The sequence below is a fragment of the Mauremys mutica genome, chromosome 2, assembly GCF_020497125.1.
Source record: "Mauremys mutica isolate MM-2020 ecotype Southern chromosome 2, ASM2049712v1, whole genome shotgun sequence".
Classification (NCBI taxonomy): Eukaryota; Metazoa; Chordata; order Testudines; family Geoemydidae; genus Mauremys; species Mauremys mutica.
The window spans coordinates 204828949-204839009 of record NC_059073.1 but is presented as its reverse complement, the minus strand read 5'-3'; the positions used below and the strand labels follow the sequence as shown (position 1 = coordinate 204839009).

The 10061-nt window shown below is 42.3% G+C and overlaps 1 long non-coding RNA gene across 1 annotated transcript; it reads right to left on the bottom strand.

Moving 5' to 3' along the window:
- Nucleotides 1-2581: 2581 nt before the first annotated feature.
- Nucleotides 2582-8049, bottom strand: LOC123364771. The gene is made up of 4 exons (XR_006577271.1): nt 7971-8049; nt 4670-4795; nt 3209-3359; nt 2582-2756 (listed from the first exon to the last, which is right to left on the bottom strand). It is a non-coding gene; the product is annotated as an uncharacterized LOC123364771 (long non-coding RNA).
- Between the last annotated feature and the right edge of the window lie 2012 nt (nt 8050-10061).

The following is a 10061-nucleotide window of genomic DNA, read 5'->3' as shown; positions in this document are numbered from 1 at the left end:
TTTTCCAGTAACTTTACTGGCCGCGAATGCATCTCAAGTCCTCAGGGCAAATTAATCATTAAAAAATGCTTGCTTTTAAACCATGCTTTATATTTACAAAGGTACACTCACCAGAGGTCCCTTCCATGGCTTCATTGTCTGGGATAGTTGCTTGGGAGGGCTGGGAGGGTACTTCCGTCAGGGTGAGAAAAAGCTCCTGGCTGTTGGGGAGAACGGAGTGCTGTGTGCTCTCTGCAAGCTCGTCCTCCTCTTCCTCCTCATCTTCCCTGTCCGCAGAATCCTCAGGCATGGCTGAGATTACCACCCCCACCTCAGAATCCACGGACAGGGGTGGGGTAGTGGTGGCGGACCCCCCTAGAATTGCATGCAGCTCAGTGTAGAAGCGGCATGTTTGCGGCCCTGTCCCGGACCTTCCGTTTGCTTCTTTTGTTTTCTGGTAAGCTTGTCTGAGCTCCTTAACTTTCACACGGCACTGTACTGAGTCCCTGGTGTGGCCTCTCTCAATCATGGCCTTGGAAATTTTTTCAAATGTTTTTTCATTTCGTCTTTTGGAACGGAGTTCCATTAGCACAGAATCCTCTCCCCATATAGCAATCAGATCCAGTATCTCCCATGCGGTCCATGCTGGAGCTCTTTTTCAATTCTCAGACTGCATAGTTACCTATGTTGATGAGCTCTGCGTGGTCACCTGTGCTGATCAGCTCTCCACTCTGGGCAAACAGGAAATGAAATTCAAAAGTTTGCGGGGCTTTTCCTATCTACCTGGCCAGTGCATTCAACTCCAGATTGCTGTCCAGAGTGGTCACAATGGTGCACTGTGGGATAGCTCCCGGAGGCCAATACCGTCGAATTGCGGCCACACTAACCCTATTCCGAAATGGCAATACCGATTTGAGCGCTACTCTCCTTGTCGGGGAGGAGTACAGATATCGATATTAAGAGCCCTTTATATTGATATAAAGGGCTTCGTTGTGTGGACGGGTGCAGGGTTAATTCGGTTTAACACTGCTAAATTCGGTATAAACTCATAGTGTAGACCAGGCTTTATTTAGAGATGAACTAGTCTGTAGGTATTCACTGCAAGTGAGAAGAAGATGCACAGCACGTTTGAACATTTGGGATGTCTGTACTAACAAAATTTTCAGAGTGGGGCTTTTCTTTCCCTTTAATAATTAAATAAATAAATAAAATAAAACCCTGTATATAGCTGTTCATGTCATATGCACAGAGAAGTTAGATAAAAAGATAAAATACTCTTGCGAGAAGGTTATTCCTTAGAATTCAGAATGCACAAGAACTCAAAAACGGGGGGAGGGAAGGCAAAGCAGGCTGCTCCTTAAAACACAGAGGCATGATTCACCCTGCATTACTGCAGGCTGGCTAGTTGCAGACTGACTCCGATCGCGCATTTCCCTAGCCTGCAAGCGGGACGAGGAAAACCCTTAGAAATGTAAAGTGATAGCTTACAATTTTAATGCAGTTTTCCATACACCACATATCCATTTTACAGAATGAGACAACAATTCAAACAGACTCAAATTGATAATGGACCCTCCAGACACTCCATAACCAACAAGCTTTCCCATTGGCCTCACATCTTCAGTAGGAAAAAAAAGAAGGCATCTTGAAACGCAGTGGTAGGATCCTCCTGCTGGGGCACCTTGCAGGGAGCCGCAAATAATTCCAATTACTGACTCAGTAGGGCAGCTGTGGCTTGTACAGCACCACACAGAATATAAGGGAAGTGGGAGTAGTCCATCTCTAGAGAGAAACCTAGGGTCAGAAACAGTCAGGGCCTGTGGTAGGAACCTCTGCTCTGGTTATCTGAGTCTGAGAAGACAATATAAACTGGAGTTTATGCTTAAACTGAATTACTTTTGGTAACAGAGTAATTCCACACGTAGGGGGTTACTTCTGAGCAATGTGTGCAGCCTTTTTTTGGAGCAGAATGAGGATTCTACTAGCTTCCACACTGTATATCTGTTATTACAAGCCAATATGAAAAGAACACTAAGGTCACAAAATCAAACACTCCAAGTTCAGTAAATGCCTGAATTAAAGTTGCCTGTGCAAGTTTAATTTGCCCTCCTTGTGCGTATGCACTATGATACAGGCTGTAATGACATGATCACATACTTTTTTTCAGGACTCCTGCCCTCATTCAGTGTGTCATTAGTCAATATTTCTTTTAACCTTCTCATGCAGTGTGTGTCCCAACACCTTAGATAACGCGCACACTCAAACCATGCACTGAATACAAAATAGTCAATTTCCTCCTGGATTTTTCTATGATGACACCCCTGAGAGAACAGGTGATATCATTGTTAGGACTGCTTGGAGAATTTTCATCAAAACAATTTATTGTCCAACTATGCCATTCTGACAGAACTGAAACTTGTCATGGACTCATACCGGTTTCAGTGACATTTCTCACAAACAAAATTTTGTGAAATATCATTTTAAACAAAATTTTGACATGACGTCATTTTATACTATTACTGTTGACAGGTTATAATATAATAGGCAAAATCCTATATCAATTTATTTTATATTAATTTATTTTTAAAACATTATGGGCAACTCCTAGATATACTAGTTGAAACATCTTAAATATTCTAGAAAAATGACTCTGAATATTGAAAAAATGACAAGAATATTGAAAAAGCTGTTCCTCTAGTTCTCATTAGTGTTTATCTCTTCTTTTTGTTGAAAGTGTCACATTGTTTCATTACAACACAAACAGGAGACAGGTCGATCTAGAAAATAAGACAATATGTTTCCGTCTGTAGTAAGTAGCAGCTGCCTTAATAATTTAAAAAAATACTAAATAGAACGTATCCCATTGACTATTATATTATGTCATAACATGGCATGGGTTGATATATGATTTGTCATACTATATACTACTACTACTACTACTAACTACTATGTCATGAAATAATATGAAAGTAATAAAAATATATTTTGGAATAAAATTGAAACAAAATTTTGTTTAAAAATGAAATGTTGAATTTTTTCCTAAATGAGATTTTCTATGCAGAATATTTTCAGAATTTCCATTTTGATGGAAATTTAGTAAATATTTGTTTCCTGCAGAATGGAAATCCCAAGTTTCAATCAGCTCTAATTATTGTCCCCATTTTACAGATAAGAAAATAATGTACAGAGAGATTAAGGCAAAAAGTGACCACTGATTTAGGTGCTCAACCTGAGACACGTATGACTTGATTTTTCAGGATATGTAGCATTTTTTATAGTGCTTTGTATATTCAGTGCACAGCTCCAACAGACTTCAGTTGCAATTGTGAGCACTCAAAACGTCTGCAAATCTCATCTCAAGTGCCTCACACACTGGCCATCTAGAAAATGAGGAACACACAATTAGTGGCCAACTGTGAACATTTTGGTTTAAATTACTCAGTTTTGCCTGTAATAAAGTGGTTGGCATAATAACACTTGTGTTAGATAGGCCCTCAGTGGAAATGACTGTGTTTTCATATTAATATTTTAAGACCTGTATTTTTTCCTTCATCTCTTTCCCTGTTACTGAAGTTCAGCTTTAAGATGCTGCTTTCCTGTGGGTCATTAAGAAAAGATACATGATGTTACACCTAGGATTTGTATACCTGCTGTTATACCCAGGAATATATACATGTTCCCTGTCAGTATGAATCAGCTTGCATGTGGAAGTGAATGCTGCAGCCAGTTCATAATGTTCAAGGATAAAAGCCTGCTGAGCTGACCTTTGATTTTATTTTTAAAGAAAACTTAATGCTGGTGAAATGTCCTAAACTGACAGCACTGGAAACCAAATTCTATTTATCCACACAAAAGGTAGACCCTGGGAATAGGCAAGGTGAGTGTAGCAGGGTGGCTACCCTGCTCCTGCCCTGAAGGGTTAAAAACAGCCCTGGGAGGGGGCTGTGGCTGGAGAAAGCAGCTTTTAGGCTGGGCTGATTGGGGGAAGTGGCTGCAGCTGGGGCCATGCCCCAAACAGACTCAGTTGGCCCTATAAAGGCAGAGAAGCCAGGGGCAGATAGGAGTCTTTCTCTGCCTGTAGAGGGAGAAGGGCCTGGCTGCAGGGAGCTAGAAACAGAGTACTTGAGTGGAGCAGGGCTGGGGAGCGGCAGAGGAGCTGGGGAGCTCCAGCCTGGAAAGCCCCAGGCTGTGGCCTAGCAGAAGGCCAAGAGGTACTGGGGGTTGCAGAGGGCAGCCCATGGGTAGGCCAAGGCAGCAGGTCCAAACCCAACCTTGCCAGTGATGAGTAGGCTGATACTGCAGTCTGCCCCAGGGCGTGGGAGCTAGACAGTGACTGGCAGTAGCCATATACTGAGGTGGGAATAGTGGGTGGGGTTTCCCTGAGAGAAGGGCGTTACTGCCAGCGGCCAGCACCCCAGGTAAAAGTGGAACTAGGTCCAGGAGGGACACAGGAGCCAGAGGACAGGCGGATCACCAGCCTGAAGAGGGCACTCCGGAGCTGGAACGAGCTAATTCCCTGAGAGACCAGCAGGAGGTGCTGCAGGGGTGAGTTTGCACATCTACAGTGAGCTTGCCCATTCTATCCCAATCCCACCAGTAGGTCTCATCTCTGTTCTGAAATGGTAGCTTGTTCTCTAAGCCTATCCAGTCCATGGCTTCTCCACTGAGAGAGCCAATGATGTTGCCATACCTGTAGGACAGCACTAGAGGAAGTTGTGATCACACACACTTGAGCCGGTCTGACATTCAATCCATCAGGACAGTGGTACACAAACACTAGCAACAGTATTACAATGGGAACAGCCCTGCACAGGACCTGGAGCGAGCACCAATCACATTATTTGCCTTCAGATTAATAAGAATCTATATCCATTGTCTGTGCATCTGGGCATATTTATTACAGATGGTTGAAAAACAGGAACATTGTGAATTTTTGTCCAAATACTCCCCCCATTTTCCTGCCCCCATCAACAGGTACATTTGAGACACATCTTTGATGAAATATGAAAAATGTTGACCAGCCCTAGTATGTCCATAAATTCAAAATTATAACTAATATCGATTGATAGAGGGATAGATACCAACATTTCTAATGCCACCATGACATAATAAAAAGTAAAAATACTCTATGGAAATGGCCTTAGAACTGCTCACACTCATGACTGGCAAATATGTAGTGCTAGTCCTTCCTTGCCATTGTTGGCATGAGTACCCTAGAAATCAAAAGCTCAGTATCCCATTACCAATCTGCAAAGCAGTGTACTACCCATTTAAGGCTACCCATTTAAGGAACAGGCTGGATCCTATGGCCAGGGACTGCCTGCATGCAATCAAGGAGGCCCCGGCCTGCCCTTGGATGGTCTATTTAAACAGGAATAGGAAGCTGTTTGGGCTGCAGTGGATAGTGGTTCCTCTCTCAGGCTCCAGGTGACCAGCCTCACCACTCTAAGCCTTTGTTTGAGGACTTTAAGTTTGGGAGCCCTGAACAATGGTCCTGAAGTGAGGACATTATGAATTGTTTATTGTAATTGCTCCTTTCCTGAAACCTTATTAAAGGGGACATGCTATTTTATTAGTATATGTTGGCTTCACCATAGGGTAACCAGATAGCAAGTGTAAAAAAATCGGGATGGGGGTGGGGGGTAATAGGTGCCTATATAAGAAAAAGCCCTCAAAATCAGGACAGTCCCTATAAAATCAGGACATCTGGTCACCCTATTTCTCCTTGTCCAGATCTGTGTTAGTGAATTTACTGATGCCCAATTGGGGAAAGTAAGGTGGGGCTAACCTGCAGAGTCACGCCTGGCCACAGAAGAGCAAGCAGTGACTGCCTACATCTTTACAGAATCCCTTGACGCATTATTTTAGAGTATGTCTACACTACAATAAAACATCCACAGCTGGCCCCTGTTAACTGATTGGCTCTTAGGGCTCGGGCTGCGGGGCTATAAAACTACAATGTAGATGTTTAGGTTCAGACTGGAGCCTTGGCTCTGAGACACTCCAGCCTGAGCCCAAACATCTAAACTGCAATTTTATAATCCTACAGCCAAACCCTCATGAGCCCAAGTCAGGGGCCAGCCATGGATGTTTTACTGCAGTGTAGATATACCCTTAGTCTCTTTAAATGACCCGTGCTGAAACTCCAGACTTCTACATGGCTCCTCCTCCTTAATGGTCACTCTCATGCCACCTAGTGACATACATACAGTGCCACAACATTCCACCATCACTTCCCCCAAAAATGTTAATTTGACCACAGTTATCTTCAGAGTCTAGAATAGCTGATACCCCGTTTTTCTAACCCCCTACAGTATGTGGAGTTAATGTTCTATGAAACTGCTTGTACACACTCCTGGAGAGACAAGGTGGGTGAGGTAATATCTTTTATTGGACAAACTTCTGTTGGTGACAGAGACAAGCTTTCAAACCACACAGAGCTCTTCTTCACAGGTCTGGGAAAGGTATCCCCGAGCAGCACAGGTAAATGCAAGGTGGAACAGATTGTTTAGCATAAGTAGTCATTTAATAACAAAAATACCCCATCACCAGCAGCTGAACACTTTTCATAAAGCGATATTTAACCTTTCCATGCATGGATTTGTTCATCACATGCTTATACTTCTCCACTCCACATGTTGAGCTCACCCCCCCCTTTTCTAGAATGTTCCTAGGGTGATGAGCCACAGCCTGCTTCTTTATGCATAAGTATCTTTTACATTACATTTTGTTTAAAATGAACACAAGCATAACCACAAAAAGAACAGGAGTTCATCCAAAGAAGTGAGCTGTAGCTCACGAAAGCTCATGCTGAAATAAATTTGTTAGTCTCTAAGGTGCCACAAGTACTCCTGTTCTTTTTGCGGATACAGACTAACACAGCTGCTACTCTGAAACAAGCATAACCTTGAGCTAACTACTTATGCTGTTCCACCTTGCATTTAGCTGTGACACATGGAGTACCTTTCCCAGACCTGAAGAACAGTTGTGTGTGATTTAAAAGCTTGTCTCTCTCACCAACAGAAGTTGGACCAGTAAAAGATATTTCTTCACCCACCTTGTCTCTCTAATATCATGGGACTGACACAGCTACACTTACACAGCTGTATACATTCCTGGCATTTCATGACAAGTCAGAAATTTAGAAATACATTTCCTAAGTGGGTTTTTAAATAACTACAAAATAACTTATGAGAAGCAAGGAGGACAGAGCCCCAGCTTCTCCTTCCACAGTTTTCATTTATCTCCTCTGGTTTATGCAACAGAAAGCTTAGCTCACAGACCTACAACTCCATAATTTAGGATTAGAGCTCATATCCTGGTTTTAAAGGAGAGTAAGCACAATGTTCAACAAACTCCAACACTGCCCCATGCTTCTTGGCCAGCATCACAATGTAATATAATGCAGCACCCTAATATTGTGATGCAGTGTTGCCCAGCCTAAACTCAGAAAAGTTCTGGTTCAAGTCTACTTCATTCCTCTTTGGCATTGCATCTACCTGCTCAGTGGCCGGTTTCAGATTCCAATACACAATACACGTAGGGGTGCTGGCTTTCAAATTCTATTTTTATAATTTCCACCTGTTTTACAGGCTTATTATCAAAATTTGAGCAGAAATCAGTGGTTTTATTATTTGATTAAATCAACACAAACATTTAAAAAATATTCTCAATTTTTTTTCAAACCATTTCAGTTATTGTTTGCTTTCTATGTCCTCAAACTGGCTACGACCACTAAAAGATGCTAACTACATTGCTCCTATGTGCAGCCAGGAAATGAACAATATAGAGCAGTGGTTCTCAAGCTTTTTTTCCCGCAGACCACTTGAAAATTGCTGAGGGTTTCGGCAGACCACTTAATGATCTTTCCAAATATTGTTTGCACTGTTAACTAACTATTGTAAAGCGCTTGTATATAACTTTAATAATTAAAATGTTTTTGTTCTACAAATAAAAGCACACAACTCATATTTTAATATCACTAGTCTTACCTTCCTAATGCAATGGATGTGCCCTCTCTCCCCTGCCACGGCAGCCCCCGACCTGGGGTTGGGAAGTGTTGTGTATTTGGTTGTCATGGTTTTGTTGCTATGGCAACTGAGTTAGATTATTATGGGTTAGCTCAACCGGTTTCAACCGGCTGAGGAGCTCTCTGTATATATGTAAATAAAATGGAGGTTTTGGTTAGCTGCCTGCTCTCTGGCCTCAAGTGATTGTTTCCTACACCGGCTGCCCCAAGGATATAACACTGGCGACGAGGGTGGGATTCCGGTGCTGCTCCAGTAACAGAAGGAAGTAGAAGTTAAGGTAAAGAACAAACAAACAAAAAAGCTGCTTGTTTGCACTGACTGTGAAAGTGAAACTAAAAATCATGGCTACTCTGACCAGGCCCCTGGAGCCTTTTGATGAGAATACAGAGCAGTGGCATGTGTATACTGAGCGTTTTGAGCTTTTTGGTATTGCAAATGACATTACAGAAGCGAAGAAGGTGCCAATATTCTTAACTGTTGTAGGGGCTAAAACCTACTCTCTGCTACGCAGCTTACTACACCCTGTTAAGCCTGAGACTAAATCTTACAGTGACATTGTGGAAATCCTGGGGTCTCATTTCTCCCCAAAACCACTGGTAATTGCTGAAAGATATAGGTTCCACAAAAGAGACCTAAAGGAAGATGAAACAGTTGTACAATTTGTAGCCATTTTAAAAAAGCTAGCAGAACACTGTGAATTTAAAGAAATGTTACATGATGCCCTGCATGACAGGGGAAGGAGGGCCGTCTCTCCCAAGGAGCCCTAGCCCTGGAGTTGGGAAAAGTCACTTTTCTCTGGCCTCCGCAGCCCTGCATGTCCCAAATTCCCCCCACCCCCTCTTCTCACCCCATTGCCTCCCACCTACTTCCAATTCCCCCCGAGGCCACCACCTCACCTTACATGTGAGTTTTCTCCAGGGTCCAGACACCTGATTAGTGGAGTCGCACGGATGCTCAGGCACACACCTTAGAGGGAACTATCCACGGACCACCTGAATGGAGCTCGTGGACCACTGGTGGTCCGCAGACCACAGCTTGAGAACCTCTGGTATATACTATAAACAGTAAACTTGGGCTATAATTTACTGTTGATTCACACTAATTCACAATGGAAAGCATGAACTAGGTGCGATTTCCACTGAAAATTCCTGGTGTTTGTATCCCCCCTCCTCAGAGTAATTTTTTAAAATTTAATTCTTGAAACATTGTGATTAATGTTGTTTTATCAGTTGTATTTAGTTTGAGAGATATTTGGAAAAGTGAAATTTCAGTTCCACCAGGCATTACTATATGTTGACATTTGTTTTCATCCCAAACCAGGAGGAAAAATCAAAAGATCTAATTTATTTTTTACAGAATGAAAAGTCCCGTAGAATTTTGATTTAGATACGTCAACACCAGAAAAAATTGACATTTTCAGTTTCGGATTCAACCTTTTGTTTCAAAATATTGACATTTTCAACACTTTTCAAAAAGCTGCAATTTGAATTTTTCCATTGAAAAACTGAACACTTCACTGAAATCAACATCCCCCCCCGTCAAAAAAACCTAATTCAATTAAACCAATTGGAGAAATGTATTGGGCCAAAAAATTCAACCACCTGTATTCAGTTTAATTGGAAAACCAGAATTCTCTTCATCCCAATAAATAACATTTTTCATCTTCAAAGCACTTTACAAATTTTAACTAATTGATCCTTTTACAGATGGGGAAACTAAGGCACAGAGAGGCTAAATAACTTGCCCAACTTCACACAGGAAGTCTGTGGTGGAGCTGGGATCTGAAACTAGATTTCCTTAGGGCTTCTCTACCCTTACAGCACTGTTGCAGCAGCGCTGTAGCTGCACCATTATAACACTTAGTGACGATGCTACCTTCTCCTGACAGTGTAGGTATTCCACCTCTCCGAGAGGCGGCAGCTGTGTAACAGGAGAAGACTTAGGTTGGTATAACTGCATCACTCAGTTATACGGACATAAATTTGTAGTGTAGACCAGGGGTTAGTCCCACTCCTCTGATTTAGCCATTCTTCCTCGTTTCCTTCTTTGGAT